Source organism: Larimichthys crocea, chromosome VIII (assembly GCF_000972845.2).
Source record: "Larimichthys crocea isolate SSNF chromosome VIII, L_crocea_2.0, whole genome shotgun sequence".
Taxonomy (NCBI): domain Eukaryota; kingdom Metazoa; phylum Chordata; class Actinopteri; family Sciaenidae; genus Larimichthys; species Larimichthys crocea.
The window spans coordinates 3,990,361-4,008,073 of record NC_040018.1 but is presented as its reverse complement, the minus strand read 5'-3'; the positions used below and the strand labels follow the sequence as shown (position 1 = coordinate 4,008,073).

The 17,713-nt window shown below is 39.3% G+C and overlaps 1 protein-coding gene across 3 annotated transcripts in view; it reads right to left on the bottom strand.

Annotated features, from left to right (window-relative positions):
- The window catches only part of tspan4a (tetraspanin 4a), a 151,008-nt gene extending 136,044 nt beyond the window's left edge, over window positions 1-14,964 (bottom strand). The window contains exon 1 of one of the 3 annotated variants that reach the window (XM_010735709.3): window positions 14,866-14,964. The gene's annotated coding sequence lies outside the window, so the exon portion shown is untranslated. The remainder of the gene's footprint in view (window positions 1-14,865) is intronic. The other 2 variants (XM_019275857.2, XM_019275854.2) reach the window with 2 other exon arrangements.
- Window positions 14,965-17,713: the final 2,749 nt, after the last annotated feature.

The following is a 17,713-nucleotide window of genomic DNA, read 5'->3' as shown; positions in this document are numbered from 1 at the left end:
TTAAGATTGTACACTGGCACCATATGTCTAAGGTCAAGCGATATTTTCTCCTGGGGTCAGCCCTACCTGTAACAGATGCAAGCGAGCTCCTGTCAGCCTTTGGTTGATGTCCCAACCTTAACAAGCACTCTGGTCCTCTGAATTTGAAGCTTATTCAGAGATGACATGTCAGACAATTGAACCGTGCCCTTTCCTTGGACTTTCTGGTGTACTCTGACAGAACAACATACTCTACTTATTCTTTCGAATTGGAAGATTAACCGTCCTCTCTCCTTTGGCCAGTGGATTTTCTCAAAATAGAAAAAATAAGATACACACTGCGGTGGTCCATCGCAAAATTTGATGTTGTGTTGTGTGGCAGCCTTTTACGTCCTATGTGGAACATTTGATGCTTCTTGGGTCTTGAAAATGAGCATTGCTTTGGACATACAAACCACTCCATGATCTATTGTTTGTTTGTTATTTTACTATTATTTTGTATCTGTTTATCTATCATCTTTCTATTCTGTATGTCTGTGTCATCTCCCCTTATCTGCACACTATAAAAAACTCAATAAGGATACACTGACTAAAAAATAAAATAAAGTAAGCACATATACGAAAGGATATTACTATACAAGCTGAGAACACTTCAGAAAACCATTGTCTGTGAACATCTCTGCATCTACAAATAGAAGTTAAGACTCAAATCAACAACATCCAGAAACACTGTTGATGTCGCTCTGCCCAAGCTAATCATGGACTGTCAGAAAGTTTAAAACTGTACTGGGAGCTGAAGAATCCACATTTCAAATAGTTTTTTTAAAAAAACATAGATGTCGTGTCCTCAAAATGTCCAAACTTTTTTGGAATTGAGGTTGCATAAACATTGAGCCCTGGTACCCTCTTGACTTGCAATCAAACATATATGAGCTGTAAAGGGGATGTTATTATGTTCGCCCTGTTATCAAGCATTCAGACAGGATTAGGCGCTGCAGCAAAACACTGCAGGGTTGTGCGGCGGTGAGGTGGATTGCCAAGGGTGCGTCTATATATTTTGAATGTAACACTCAGGAAATAACTTTTTATTTCACTGATTAACCAGCTTTACCGTTGCCGGCGCTCACCCACTCTCATTCACTGTCTATGTCTCTTGACCAAGGCTCAAGCCAACCTAAACGAAACAAATTAAACTTCTGCGTGTCTCTATTTTGAAGCATAAAGCGTGAGCCAGACAAAGATTTAAAAGCCGGGTACATGAAATAAACAAAGTCAGAACACAATAGGGAGAGTATCAGAGTTTAGTCCATGAATCCACCTGGACAGTCTCAGTTTCAGAGACATTTCAGGCTGACTTTGGAGGTTTGCCCAATCCAAGCGTCTAATTGGCGGCCGCTGGTGGATTGGCGACATCCTGTCTGAATGCAGCCTTAGTAGACTGCAGAATTAAAGAGTATGTGCTGTAAACCTCTGTGTAATGACTATAGGATCAGTACATTTAAAAGGTAGGTGTTAGCCTACAGTACTTGCCCTCTAGGAACAAAGGATCACAAAAAAAAATAAAAAATATTTGCTCCAAGAGAGAGGAAAAGGTTTGATCATTCAGTGTGTGCAAATGTTTTCTTCCGAATGCAATTACAAGTTTCACTGAGCTGGATAATTTTGTTTGATCCAGTTTGTTACCGGATACCGGATACAATTGACTGGTTATGTGCTGTCCTGTGAGACGTATTCTTTCAACTACAAAAACAAAATCCCATCAAACTGGCTTTCATATCTACCACCTATTGTTAAACAATCACACATGTTGTTTCACTTTCATAACTAGTAATTAGAAGCTATTGTAATAGCTGTTGCTATCTCACACGGCATAAAACACAATGGATATTCTTGGGCTTTCTTTCAAGTGCACAGGACGCCTCCGTAGCCAATTATCAATACTTCTGTTAGCCGAGCATTTGTTATGCGGTGAGACAGGAATGTTTCTTTGTGAATGCGGAGTTAGGCTGCATTATGAGTGTGATGCCTTAAACGATTAAAACATAACAAACAAAATAATGACCGGTCGAAAACAAAAGGGGAAAAAAGCTGCTTTGTCAAGACCAAAAGAGATCAATGGAGCATCATGCTTGTTACTCAAACTCGCTTTTCTGACCCAACCTTTATATTAAAAGAAAAACCTGAATAAATGTGGAAAATCATTACAAAGGCAGATACTTCTGATTATGTTCTGGGTGCTCCAGCTTGTCCGACGCCTCAAAATTTAACTGTTTTATGTCTTTTGTCACCCATCTGTAGATTTTTTTTCAATGAAGCTGCAGGTTTTAAATCTTTCTCTTTTAAGATATCTTTAATGTTGTGAGGATTAGCTGTAATTATTCCACATTCTTCTCGTTGTCAACAAATCCCATGGAAAGACTGAAACCCACAGAGCATTCAGTCCGTCACTGAATACTTTCACACTTCCCTACTCTGTCTGTGGCATTCAGCACCAAGTCTATTAAGGATTTCTCCATGGTCCTGGGTCTGTCCACTTTCGCAGTGCCAACCCAAGCTGTGATGACATATCGCCACGCTGCTGTGGTCTTGCAGTAGAACAGGACTGTGAACCCTGACGATGGCAGTGACACAAAGTTTCATTACTGTAGTCTATCTTATCTTGTCTCAAGAGCAAGTCAAAGAAATATTTTCATCCTGCTAGATCAGATTTAATAAAATGTTCATATATTCATCTTGTACTCATCTGCAATAATTGTTTTAATTATATTCCTCTGTATGAAGTGGTGGCCTATTGAAATGTTACACTGCTTTCTGTGATCTCTGAGCATTTGTAGTTTAGGCTCCATGTGACTTATTTCAAATAAAACTTTAGATAGGCTATAATTCTCATCATTTGTTCAAAGTATAAGTAATTTAAAAGAAAAAAGGATTATAAGAAAAAGTAACCACGACTTCATGTATCTGTTAACCATCTTGTGGCCTCTTAAATTCAGCCTTGGATTGGAAAACTGTGGCACGCAGGAATCAAAGCTACACTTTGTGTTTGGATTGAATTCATCGTTGGTTTTGATCTTTAGTACAACTGTGATTACAGAAAAGTTGGGATGTTATAGAAAGACTGAATTCGATTATTTGCAAATCCTTTTAGATGTATATTTAATTTAATGCAGTACAAAGACAAGACATTTAATGATAAACTGGAATCTGGAGAAATCTTTGCTTGTAAGGGGCAAGGCCGAAAAACAACATTGCTTGCGAGTGACCTTCGGTCCCACAGGCAGCACTGCATTAAAAACGCTTGTATAATGGATTCTGCGACATGGGCTCAGGGACACCTTGAAAATGGTTGTCAGTAAACATAGTTCGTTCCTGCATCTACAAATGCAAGTAAGCAGGAATTAGACCCTGCCGTGCCTGAAAATGTGTGGCACAAAAGCACAAAGATATGACAAAAATCTCACATTATCCACTGAATATGAAGCAATAACAACTAAGGCATGCTTTAGTCCGTGCTTTCTTATCATACCACTTGAGGTTACAGCAGCATCTAGTCTACCCTCTAGACCAGGAGGGACAGTACTGCTACTGCTAGCCAGCCCCAGTCTCAGCATCTCAAGGGAGCTGATGAGGAGAGACCCAGGGGTAGCTTCTTGAGACATAAATATTCTGCTCTGGTTTAGGGCCGTTTACCCATGGGAGGACAGCTCAGAATTTATGTTTAGGTTTTTAATTAGGTTTAAGCTTGCCCCATCTCAACTTTTAACAGAACTTTTGAACATTGAGTATCTCATCTTTGTTCTGTTTTCAGTTGACTATAACCTGAAAAGGATTTGTAAATCCCTGAATTCTGTTTTTATTCATACTCTAACTTTTTTAGCGCTGGGGTTGTATTTTTTGACAACAAGTGGCAAAACCTGCAGTTCTTTGAACAGCCACTTGAGAACGGGTCAGTCTCCATAAGTCCCCATATTAAAATGTCCAACATGAAATAAACATGTTTACAAGCCTGGAGCAAAAAACTGTTTTGCTCTCTATAGCTAATCTTTCCATTCATGACACCTGCACTAAGGGTAAATTTTTATTTAACCCGCCCGTCCAAATTATATTAAGGCTTGAAGTTATGCAGAATTAACAGAGTGGCCGCTTTGATTGAAAGGTAGGTGCCGTTACAGGTGGCTTATTTGAGCACCCAGGTTTCATTCAGCCCACCTCAGCACTACCCACGCTCCATGTTTTTGCAGGGAGGCTGCCAAGATGGGGCCACGACACATTGAACTCCACAGCGGCTCTTCAGAAACCTACAGGTGACGTCACACACACTACGTCCATGTTTTATACCAGAGGTGGCCAACCAGCCAGGGACTTAGAGCCAAATTTTTACTGTGGTATTGCAAAGAGCTACATTATGTACGCGTGCACACACACACACACAAAATTAAATATTAACAATTTACCATGTCACAAATGTCACACACCCCTCACTATGAAACAGGAGATTGACAAAAATGGGCTTAAACTCATCTCAAGACTACAGGCCAGACTTTTGCTCAGCCAGATTCACATCACACTGCAAGTCCTGCCTACCAAGACCAGTGGCCTTAGGTCAGTTTAATAAATTGGTTCCGTGGCATGTTTGTGGCTCTTTTAAGCAGTAATATCCAAATACACACAAGCATAACAACAATTAAAAGGAGAGGGAAGACACACAAAAAATTCTTACATTTTTTATTTATTTATTTTTTTAAGTTGGAGAGCTGCATTCTTATTGGCCAAGAGCCGCATGCAGCTCCTGAGCCTCGGGTTGGCCACCCCTGTTTTATACTGTCTATGATGATGTAGCTTCTTGAGGAAAAAACACCTCCGGCGGTTTCTGCTCTTCGAAGCAGTTTTCCAGCAGGGGGACAAGTCTTAGGTTCAAGTCTTTAATTGGTTTTATGTTTGCCCCGTTCCAAGTTTTTGTCCTGAAGGATTTTTTGCTGTTCTGTTTACTGCATTCTGTTTTTATTTATGATCCAAGGTTTTTGGACCAACCTTTTTCCTTTAAGAGCAAAAATGAAAACTAAATAATCTTCCTGATTTATGTTACCAACATTTTCACACATATATTTTTGAGACATTTTATTTAAACTTGGCCCTTCCTGGGCAGAAAATCATCCAGCTCTGTCCTCCTCCTCCACAGGCTCACTAAATGGCTCATTTAGCCCCCGGTGGCCAACATCCAAACTGCGAGCTGGCACCCAGTGACTCCATCACCGCCATTGACTGGGAGTAAAGAGGCTCTGTGGTCTCAACTCTAAACACAGGAGTCAGGCAGGCTGTGTTTTTACTTAATACACAACAGGATGTATCACCTTTTTTATTTTCAACATCAGAGATGATTTGCAGCGCTATTAGCTGTTCTTTTGAAGCACGAATGAATACAAGCTGGAGACTGCAATCATAACAATCTGGTAAAAGTTAGTAATAATGCAAACAATTCAAGGTTATGGTGGGAATTACACAGCCTGGATGGATAAAGCAAACACACTGTAGCTCCTCTCGGTGAATTATTCATGAAGGAATTATCAGGTCATTAATGCAAGGTCTGTGATTTTCTGGTCTGTTTTTAACATTAATCAGTTTGTTTTCTAAGGTCTCTGTTTGACTTCTGACGAATGGATCACCACAAATTAGGTGTAGAGAGTCCAAATCTCTGCTAAAATATATAAAACTGAACTAACTGACTAAATGAATAAGTCCAGAGAGCAAGAGCAGGATGTGCAGGAGGAGGAGATGTCGATGTTTTTTTCCAACACATTCAGTCCCTGAGAGCTACCCGAGCCTCTGTCAACAACACTCTTCAAACTTTTCTGTAACATATCCTCCACCGGAGGAAGCAAACACAAGTATCGGGTAACGTATTCCTCCTGACTTCCGACAGCTTTGTTTCCATGGCAACTAATCCGCAGGCTGTGGCAGTAAAGAAGTACCTTGTGAACTTCTCAATGAGAACAAGTCACTGTGGACTAAAGCGTGGCATCCTGTGAATGTTAATTATATCACAGACCTAGATAGAAACACAACAAATATGAGCAAAATTAGGCATTTTGTCCTCCATAACTGCGTGTGTAAGCACTTCTGTCTGAAAGTGTAAAATTTGACTTCCTCTATATCACTAATACAACTCAAAGCATGAACAGATTATGGGCATGGTAAAAGCCTCTTTGTAGGTATTTAGTAGTTGTTTTACGTCTCTTTACTGTAGTTTTGTATCTCTTTGTAGTCATTTTTGTCTTTTTATGGTCATTTTACCTGTCATGCAGTTGTTTTATTTGTCTTTGTGGTTGTTTTCTGTTGCTTTGTGGACATTTGACATCTATTTGTAGTTGTTTTCTACCTCTTTGTAGTCATTTTGCATCTCTTTACGTACGTTTTGGATCTCTTTACATATGTTTTGCATCTTTTTATGTGCGTTTTGCATCTCTTTCTAGTCATGTCTTCATGTATGTGTTGTATCTCTTTGGGGTAGTTTGTGCCTCTTTATGGTCATTTTCCATCTCTTTGTGGTCATTTAACATATCCTTCTGGTTGTTTTGGATATTTTGCATGTCTTTGTGGTTCTTTTTCATCTCTTTGTGGTAAATCTGCATCTCTTTGAAGTCTTTTTGTACTAATTTTGCTTCCCTTTGTAGTTGTACTGTGGTCATTTTCTAGTCTTAATGCATCCCTTCATGGTCATTTTGTCTCTTTGTAGTCACTCTGTATTTCTTCACAGTCGTTTCGTAGTTGTTTAATGCTTCTTTGCAGGCGCTTGGCCTAAGGGGTGTTCTGGGGTGTTCTGGGGTCTCCTGGTCCTGTGCCCATCCATGTCTGTATGACAATAAACATACTTTCTACATGTGTGATTGTGTGTGTGTAGGTTTGACCAGAATGGAGCAGACCATACAAAGAGTAATCAAGTCAACAAAGGCTTCTACATGAGGGTTAATTACAGTACTGGGAAAATTATTGCCAAGAGGGTCTAATGATGTGTGACATTAGCCACTGTGAGCTGATTGCATTGTATAATGATATGAATCATCCCAAAAAGGCAGAAAAACAGCATATTCTATCAGTCAGCGCTATCGATGTGATGCTGCCTTAAAATAAGAAGATATGGCAATAATGAGTACTGCAGTAAAGATAAGGTAGTATTGCTCACAGTAGTTGTGATAATAACAATAGGGGGAAAGTTCCCAGAATTCTTCTCAGCGGGTTCTCTTAATAAGTATTTTTCTCACTAATCACAGAAATAAGAAGCAGTTATGAAGACAAAACTGCAGCTTACAATTCTGGTTTACTTCCATGTCAACTTCTAAAAGATTCAGCCCCTTCAACTTCATCTGAATTGAATTAGGATGTTTTTGTTTGTGATCTGCGCACACTGAGCCATTAATGTTGAAGCGTCTTCTTCTGAGTTCATTTATGGGCCTAGTTGTTTACAAATGAATTAAAAATGAAATGTTGAAATGTTTTGAGGCAATAATTATTCAGTGCCCTGCTTCAAATCAAATTTGGGTACATCCAATTTCCCTTAAATGTTTAGTTTCTCTGCGACTTGAATTAGCTTGTCGGCTTGATTTCGTTTCAAATGGTTGGACGTGGTTTAAAATAAAAGACAACATGCATGGTCCAGTGAATGACAGTGTGATAAAGTACAATGACAGAGCAGAGCTGTAAAAAAGTTCACATAAGGTCCAAGGGAGCTGTAAGATTCAGAGAGGAGTGAACATTAGAAAGAAAAAGTTTAAAAGAGCAAAGCAGGCAGCATCATTAGGAAACACAAAACTACTTCTTGTTACTGCAAAACAAACTGAGTGAAGAATAAAGGGCCTGCAAAGGTCAGGCGGCAGATCAAGAACAGAAGTACAGAGTCCAGAGATGCAGCAGAAAACCTTGACAAAAGCACAACAAACTTTTTTTTTTTTTTTTAAATAAGCAGTAAAATAACAGCTGTAAATATGAACCCTGACAGCAGCTTGGAGACGGCAAAGAGGATGATGCAAAGTTGTTATAATGAACCTCATAACAACAAACTTTTTAACTGTAAAGCAACAGATAGAGCCTGGGAACATCACGCGTTCTATAATCCCTGTGTGTGTGGTATTGATGTATATTTAGGTGTGCTTTGGAATAAACAATACATTTATTACTGCTTCCTCTCACTACATAGCTGAAAGCTTAAATTAATGTGGAAAAGCCCTAAAAATAGCCGCTCGATGCCTGGCTCGTTGCCTGGCAGTATGTTGTGTGTTGGCAGTTCAACACATTGGACGATGTGCAAAGATAACACCTTATATGCAGGTGATTATACACTGAATGAAAACATAGTGCCAAATATTTTATCCCATTTCTGAACCGCCTAAAAAGAAAGAGAAAAGGTGGATACGTGCTAAATAATGCTTGATTCATGATCGTTGGTCACTTGGAGGAAGCAGGAACAAACTTCAAGCCTTTTAAGCTCTCAGCTCTCCAGTCTCTCCAGGTGAGACTGAGTGACAAGGAGCCGCTGGACAAGAGTAAATCTGTGACGGACTTTTAGTCGTTGTCAAGAGCTTGGTGAAATAAAGGGCTGAAAGACAGACGCCATGCTGGGCTGAGTGCTGACTAGTAAGTAATATTAGCTGGCTACTATGTCTTGTGTTGTTGCAATTGCTTGATGTTTTGGCTTGATGTTGTTGACTTGCTAGTTTTTGATCATAAGTAATATAATCATAACAAATACACATGGAGAGCTGTTCATATTTACGACAGTGGTACTGCACTTTGAAACTGGGGGCACTAAATTGTAAAAATACCCATTTTTAGGCAATCTTGGCTTAACTTCCTACACGGAAACATATCCTAAGATGTACATTGTAAAATTATGGTTTACAAATATTAAATCACTCTATAATATTTTCACAGGGCACCAATGTCTATTAGCTAATGTCGAGAGAGATAATACATTTCTGTTCTTCTTCTCGTCTCACCCAATCATGCCACAACAACAGTAAACAAAGAGCCCGAAACTCAAAAGTGTTTCCTAAAAAGTAAACATCCAAGCGCCAATGAAGACTAAGTGCCAATTTACTTCTCAACAGACAACATTTTCTGTCAAATTTGGCAGACACCTCATATCCAGGACAACATGAAATTATTCTAATCAGCAGTCTATTCAGATTGAGACAACTACATCAGATGATGAGAAGACAGATATTTGACAGCAAACTCTTATGTTTGTAATACACAACTGATTGTGTACTACAGCTTTCTTTTCTTTCTTTTTTTAAATAGAGAGGCTCTGGTACTGGAATTTCTAAGTGCTTGAGTGGCTGAGCCAAAAAAAACCCAAAAAACAGGCTCAATTCATCCCATTCAAAGTCTCAGCAGTGACTGAGGGAAGATAGCTGTTCACAGAGGCTCCCTACTGAGCGGCACATTTTGAACAGTTCAAAAAATCCAGATGGGACAACCTTGTTTTTTTTTTTAAATGAGGCGAAATAACAAAAAAAAAAGTTGAAGTGGTTTTCAATTTTGTATTATTTGGTATTCTGTGCCAACAAATCCCAATTTGCTTTGTAGACAAAGTGGCACACTCCAGGATGTCATGGAGTTAGGAAAGTTTCTGAAGGCACTTCAGATCTTGTAGACAGATTTTAAAGTCGTGAAAATTGATTTTTTTTTTCTCTCTCTCTGGGGCTATACCATATTCTGCATACAGGGAGCCAATGTCTATAAAGTTAGACTAAATCTATTAAGATCAGCAAAAGAGGGGTCTGCCAGAAATGAATGCAAATGAGAGGCGAGCTCTTGCTGTGCCTTGATGTGTCATTCAGTATACACTGCTCAGACCAAACATAATGTAATCATGGCAAGAAACAGAGCATGCACAGCAGACAGGCAGACTGTGAAGGTTTAGTGGGCAAGAAGAGCGAATATAACTCACACAAAGAGAAATGTACAGGAAATATTTTGACTCTGTGGGATGCCACCGTGATTAAAGAATTCCTCAAGCAATGCAAAATGACATGTTATGTAAAGATTAGACTGCTGTTTCACCACCAAGACGGCTAAAAAGAGCAGCTATATACAGAATGAAAAGGCTTGCTGCTATTTTTATCACCTACAAAGCAAACTAAGGCGCCTAAACACAATATATTGCTGGGAATGCCAGCCAGGACGAGTAAATTATGGTGGACAGAGTGAGATATAGGGTGTGAGGAAGGGAGGAAACATTAAGAAATGGAGTGAGGCTGAAAAAAAAAAAAACTCCTGCCGCGTCTGTTTTTTCTGTGTTAAACTGGGCGTGAGACTGGGAGTCAGCAGCAGTGAAAGAGTGTGGTTATGGCTTGTGGTTTTGACTCGGCACTAACATCTCGGCAGAGCTCTCAAACAAAGAGGAACAGAGGGGACAGAAAAGACCCTTCAAAATGAAAGAGGCTGGTGCCTCACATCCTGAGAGGACAGGCAGAAAAATAAAACAACCACCGCGTGCGACATCAAGTACGTGCAGTTAAGTGCAAATTATTGTCGCTGTGACCATGGGATGTCAAAAACACTCTGCCTTTATAAACTTTTTCATTTCTGAGGGCAGCCTTAAAAGAAATCTGTTTCCTACATGAGCCGTATGGAAAATCGACATTTTATATAAACAATGTTTTTATATGTATAAATAACAAACAGACCAAATAAACAAGTCCTTGTTAATTTAACCTTAATATCCTATACTGAGAATATATAAGGTGACACATAAAAACACCAATGACTAAAAGTCAGGGGCTCACCCTCTACCCTCTTCTTAGTTTTCCTCTGTCAACATCCATCACATTGGGTTGCTGAACCCAATTACACTGTCCACTTGCCCAGCTCCTGTTCTGGCACGATGCCGGCTTTGCTACCCGTCACCATTCCCCTACGCCTTGGGCCTTAAAACCTCTTCTTTCCTGGTGGTCCAAAACATCTATGGTGCAAATACTAACACTCTGTCGGTGCTCTGAGCTCACAGTCCAGGCAGCCCGGCTAACAGACTGAGCTACCAGCTCAGCTACAGTTAACAATAGTTTACTTCACTGTCCATCAGGAAACTATGTCACCATAAAATATGATCCAGTTTCACCAAAATCGGTGAAATAGTTGGTGGTGTGCGCCAGCTGAGCTAAGCTAACAGGCTTTATTTTTAATGGAGCAGCATGAAATTAGAGTTGACCTTCTCATCTTCTCAGTCTACCAGGACATTCATTACTGCCTACATTAACTTATATTTTTCGAAAGTAAAGAGCCCCTCCAGGCATGTTTTAATTAAGATATAAATATACTTTGTTTTGCATACTAATCTGGGTCCACAAAAAGTTTGGAGAGGAGATGTCATATTGACTGACTTACCTTCTGCTTTCTTTGCATCCATGAAGGCATTTTTGTAACATTTACATGAAAACATAAGAGCATTTGTAGTTTTTTCAAGAGATGTGTCTGTAAATGATCAAATAGTTTGCATATAGTTGGTCATTAAATCAATAGAAATCATAGAAAGATTTAAAAAGTGGTTGTCTTGCCAAAAATGTATCTAACATCCTGAAAACTATTATGTTACCTAGATTGACCCAGCAGAACCATCAAAGTTTAATTTCTCTGCATCTTTATCACATACTGCTCCTATTGGCACAGAAATTAATTTATATAGGCCTTATCATACTGTGTAGTATCTCATCTCTGCCATGGTATGGTGTTCTTATAATTAATGGTCTGCAGTGTTGCATTACATGTTTCACATAATGTTTTTACGCTGCTCCTCACCGCGCATCCATGCTGAGCGAAATCTAATCTTATCTTACTTTAATCCTGATCCCTCTTAAGATACTTTATATTTTCCACTCGTATACGCTCATGCAATTCCTTCCACCAGGGCAGCAGTGAAGAAGATCATTAAAAGAAACTAAAGAAACACCTTGCATGAACATATATTCGTACACTTCTCAGCACTTTCTTCTTCTGGCAGGACTGAAGAAAAGTGGGCTACGAGTACATCAGGCTGAAAACTGGAGGCAGAAAATATACTGAGGGAACAAAGTGAGAAAGGACCGGCTGAAAACTAGCAAAAAAAAAAAAAAAAAAAAAGTAGTGAAGGAACATAATACTGGGCAAAAATTATGTGAGTGAATGTAGAGCAGAGTAATGCACACACACACACAACTGCAGTCGGCAGTACAATGCAGCCTTGTTATAGCCACCTTCAGTCCAGCCAGTGTTCAGGGCAATTATCCAGAGAGTCGCCACACCTAGAGAGGCCCACAAGCCGGGCACAGGGCTGAAGTTGGACAAACACCAGCTGTGACGATTAAAGAAAACACTCGACACCTCCTCTCCTAAGCACATTTTCACTGCCTCCCCATCCAAATACCTAGATGCCATATGCACTGTAAGTCAGCGAGGAAAAAAAACACAGGAGCCAGGTTGAAAAACTCAACAGCAGGTTTGGTTTGGCAAGAGTTTGCAGGCTAAATGTAAACAGTGGGCAGCTGCCAACTGTCCAGAGCCATCAGTTCAGCAGTTCAGCAGTGCCGGAGCTGATGAAATGTGGGAAGACATGAGAAAAAGAAAGCTGCCTCCTTCTCTTTACTGTCTCTGGGCACATCCTGGAAAGTGTCAAGAGACTCTGACTGTCACTGTGAGCATGAGCAGTAGATCATGTATAGAACATGAGCTTATTTATGAAGGAGAAATGTGGCCTTAGATAGTTTTATACTGTTTAATTCATGAATCTGCGATGTCTAGTACAATTCAGGAGTTGTTCAGTGATGTGATTTACACCTTTGACGAGGGCAAGAGACCAAATACCTGACCCTTATATGCTCCCATGTCCATGTCTTTTGTGTGTGTGTGTGACTGTATTTCAGCCCTGTGTGTTTAAAACATGAGTGAAATAAGAATTTCTGATCGAGGGATCAATAAAGAACCAGTAAATCTTCTAAAGAAGAGCAGTGGTATCAGATTGGTGTTTGTAGTATCTGCAGGTAAAGTTTCGGTATCTGAATTGAGAAAAGTCTGACCAGAGTTCCTGTTCTCTAAATATCGCCTTCAGATTTCACAAACATGTTCAATTGAAAAAATGGAAGAACATCTGTCCTCATACGCAAATAACCAGCAAATGTTTAATGTTTTTATATCAGGTAATTGTTTTATTATCCTGGTCTGATAATCACAGTAGTGCCATTTTGTTTCACACCCCCATTTGACTATAAATCTGACATTAATTATTTATATCGTATTATTTTAATGTGCACTCAGTTGTCAGTTTATTAGGTCCACCTAGCTAACACTCTCAGAGTCTGATACAAAAGCCCTGAAATTAATTCAACCTTCATGAAGATTATAATGTTACATGTACATGTCATTTTTGAGATTTTAATATGTGTTGCTTGTGTTAAATTAGGTGTTTCTGATATTTTGTCCGTTATATATTATATCAAGCCCTGTTATGAACTGGCAACATGTCCAGGCCATACTGCATCTCTCACCCAATGCCAACTGGGATTGGCTCCATCCCCAAGTGACCCTGATGAGGATAAGTGGTTACAGAAAATAGATGGATGGATATTTATATCAATGAGGTCACACTAAACAATAGAAATACAATATTTTAAAGTCCAAATGACAAAACAGTCGATCAAAAAACAGTTTAAGAAACACTGAACATTAAAACCTTCATGAAGGTTGGATTTATTGTATTTTTTTAGGTATGTATACCCAATAAACTGGAAGCTAAGTGTGTATTATAATATTTATTTCGGTTCAGACTGGTGAGAAGAAGTGTGAGATGTGGGGAGCATTTCAGGGGTCTGGAACATGGCTAACACTACCCAGCAGCTCCTAAAGGAAGGGTGTAAACTTTTAGTTTTCATAGGCAGTCTATGAATATTTATGAATATTCAGCAGTCAGTCAGAAGTCAGATCGCTGTTTCTCAATCATATGTCTTGTAGCTGCATTTGCATGGTCTCTTATGATTTCTGTCAGTGCTCATGAAATGGCATCTCTCACTCTATGACAATATTTCTCCATGAATGACTGCTTTCAGATCCCACTGATGCAACAATAAGAAAAAACACACCACATGCACTCGGGAGTACAAGCGTTTCTGGTTTGAACAGTTTTTTACTATAGATGTCCCTTTAATACAGCCGTTCTGCCTTCATTAAAGTTGAGATTAATTTTTAATGTGCCACATGTAATATGGAACAGCTTCATCTGGGAGAACTAAAGACCTCTGCTAACCTAACATAAGGCCACATTGTGCGGCAGAAAAATTCCTCTGAACTCTGAGAAGTCAGTGAGGCCTAAGGTTCTTGTAACTCCTCCAGAAAAAAAAAGAAAATTCTGATGGGAGGGAGTAGCTTGAGGAATGGTTGGTATTCTGAAATGTTGTTCCTCTCCACAAGTTTTCTGTCTTTCATCGAGGTCCAGGGAAACATTCCTCAGCCAATCAGAGAGCCTCATACTCACACATCACCACATTTCCACACTCATAACATACCAATAAGACAACTATAAGACAGACGACGACTCGCAAACAAAAAAACACTCAATAAAGAGCACATCACACTGCTGGTGAACGCTGAGCTCAAGTATGATTAATGTAATCTCACTCTTAAGTAAACCAAGTGCAACATTCATTGACCAATTCACACAAGATAAATGGAACCAGAATGTAGTTTATCCCTTCTAATTAGACAAACCCAGCTCGTAAAAGCTCCCCATTTATCAAAGTTAAATCTCTAAAGCAAGGTCAAACCGTGTAGGAGAAAGAGAAAGGTAAGAAGTAGAGCAGAGGAGGAAGTGTTCATTGCTGTATCACTCATATGAATATGAAGAGAAATGTGAAAATGACTTACCACTCACTTATCTCACACTGTGCACTCTCTCCCGCCGGTCCCTCTTCTTTCCTCAGTGTATGACAAAACTTCCCAAGTTATTCCTTTCCACACACTCTCTCTCTCTCTCTCTCTCTGTCTCTCTCTCTCTCTCTCTCTCTCTCTCTCTCTCTCAACATGGGTGCACATGTGACTGTCACCGGCTCTCCAAACAGCAAAACGGCGACATCAAGTGGTGAGTAAAAGCTGCAGCATCTGAAAGCAACAATGGCCTTTTTATGGAGCCTGCTGGCTCGCTGACATTTTCCAAAAGTAATTTATCGGCTAATTTGCCCTGATTCAGTGGGCGATTTGAAAGCAGCATCTGATAAATACAAATAGCTGCTTATAAAAAACACAAATTGTTTTAAAGAGCATGACAAGTTCTTTTTCATTAACCAAAAGTAATATTTTTGTCATGTACTCATAACAGCATATTTTTCATTATATCAAAGAGGTTTTAGAGCGTGTCTTTGTTTGTAAGATTCAACTGTCTCAACACTTGACAGATGTTGAAGAAGACGGAAATAGCAGCCAGTTAATATAACTTACTTGTCCAACAGCAAGAAGTCCAGCTCACCGTCTGTCTTTAAGACTTTAATTTCACGAAGCCCTCACCAAACTCAAAGTCAGTCACAGATTTACTCTTGTCCAGCGACTTCTTGCTTTGTAATTCTTTGATCTTCTCTGCTTATAGCTTCCTCAGTCAACATCCTGTTTGGACTCATGTCCTCTGTCATCATGTCCATAGAGGCTAATGAACCTGTTTAGATTGCCTGCTTGCCTAGCTCCGGTTCTGGCACGACACCGGCTTCGCTCCCCATCAGCATTCATACACACCCTAGGCATTAAAACCTCCTCTTCTTCCTAGTGGTCAAAAACACCTGTGGTATAAACACTAACACTCCCTCAGTGCTCTGAGCTCACAGTCCTGGCAGCCTGGCTAACAAACTGAGCTAACATTAGCTAACAGCAGCTATAGTTCAAAGCAGTTTACTTTAGTTGATGCGCAGCAGCTGGAGGACATCGGAGGGAAAACCAGAAAACATGTTCTCCATAAAATCTGATTAAGTTTCACCAGAATCAGTGAAATAGTTGGTGGTGTGTGACTTAGTGCCAGAAAGCATTACATACTTCTCATAGGTGATCGTACCTGGAGCACAAAGATATATAGTGCAGAGTAACACCATTTACCTGATTACAAGTCAGTGCAATTATCTGAAATCTGTTTTGGGTTTTTTTTGTAGACGGTTGAATAATGTTGCTTTAACAGGAAAAAAAAGACAAAATCAGACAGAAGAAGAAGACAGACTGGAGTAAAGACAACTCAAGGACATGGACATGTACACAGTGGTATTTAATAATGGTATATAAACATATTTCTGAGTTTTCACTAGAAGACAGCCATTTCTTCTTGGCACTGGTTTGTGAGCATGTTTTATTGGATGTTTGTCATGTTTTTATATATTAATATATTTTGCATGTGTACTGTGAAATATTTGTTTTTCTGTCTTTTTCATACTGTTTATTATGATTACAGATTTGGGGCAAAAGGACAATGTGTTTGACTTCAAAGAGCAAAAGAGCTTAATTCTTACAGAAAGAAGACTAAGATCTACAGTGATGACACGCAGCTTAGTTCAGCATATCAGCATGCCAACATTTGCTGATTAGCAGCACTGAACTGATGGGAATGTCAATAAGTTTGTCAGAAATGTATGAAATAAATGTGAAATAAATCAAAATTTTGACTTGATGTCAGATACAAAAGTTATTAAAATAAATCCTGGGGGGAAGTTGAATGTCTGTAGAAAATTTCATGACAATCCATCAAAAAAGTTGTCAAGAAATTTCATCCAGGACAACAAATGTGAACCTCATGGTGGCACTAAAGAAAGACTCAAGGGATCAAAGTAACAATAAATATATTTTCTGCTTTTTTCTAGTAGAAGTTGAGATATTTCACAGAGTAAATACAAACTTTGACCTGTTGGATACACCAGAGTGAAAGGTCAGAGGATCATTAAAGCCACTGGATTCATTCTCTTGGGGACCATGAACCATCTGCACCAAATTTTCATGCCGGTCGATCCAACAGTTGTTGAGACATTTCAGTAGTGAACTGGCCTATTGTCAAACATCCCTAAAGCCATGCTGCCAGTGTTGCTAAGAAGAGATGACTGTTTTTACTGTTTAAACAAAGATAGAAGTGAGTTAAATGACTGTTGGTTTCCTCTTTTTCTCACTAACACACAAGCTGTACTTACGACAAGGCTGGTTGTTTGTGAGGTTTATAGTTCCCCAAACTGAAAAATATTGCTTCCAGATATTGGCTAACAGACATACTTTATGTTCTGATCAACAACGAGTCGACAACTCCCGAAACCAGCCGTAAATATTGGTGGGATTTTTGGAGGTTTTAAGGCTTGGAAGATGAGGAGCTATTCAGAACCAGAATCAACTTTGTTGGCCAAGTATGTTGGCACTTACAAGGACTCCTGTAGTTTTCAGTGTACTCGCTGACAATTTTACAAGGCAATACAGACACAGACATATAGCTAACCAAATACAAGCAGACAGACAGAGTACAGGCAAGAGCTTGGCAACAAACTACATACAGTATGTGCAAGGTTGTGGACACATAGTGCAATAGTGCATGACAATGCTGGAATAAATATTGAATGGATAATATGTTACTCTGTTTACAGATGTAGGTTGATTTATGGCTTGGTTTGTATTTAATAGAGGTGACAAACATACGCTGGTACTGGCAGGGGAAACATACAACAAGAAATAGATATGAATAATACAGAAAATCAACATTACACAA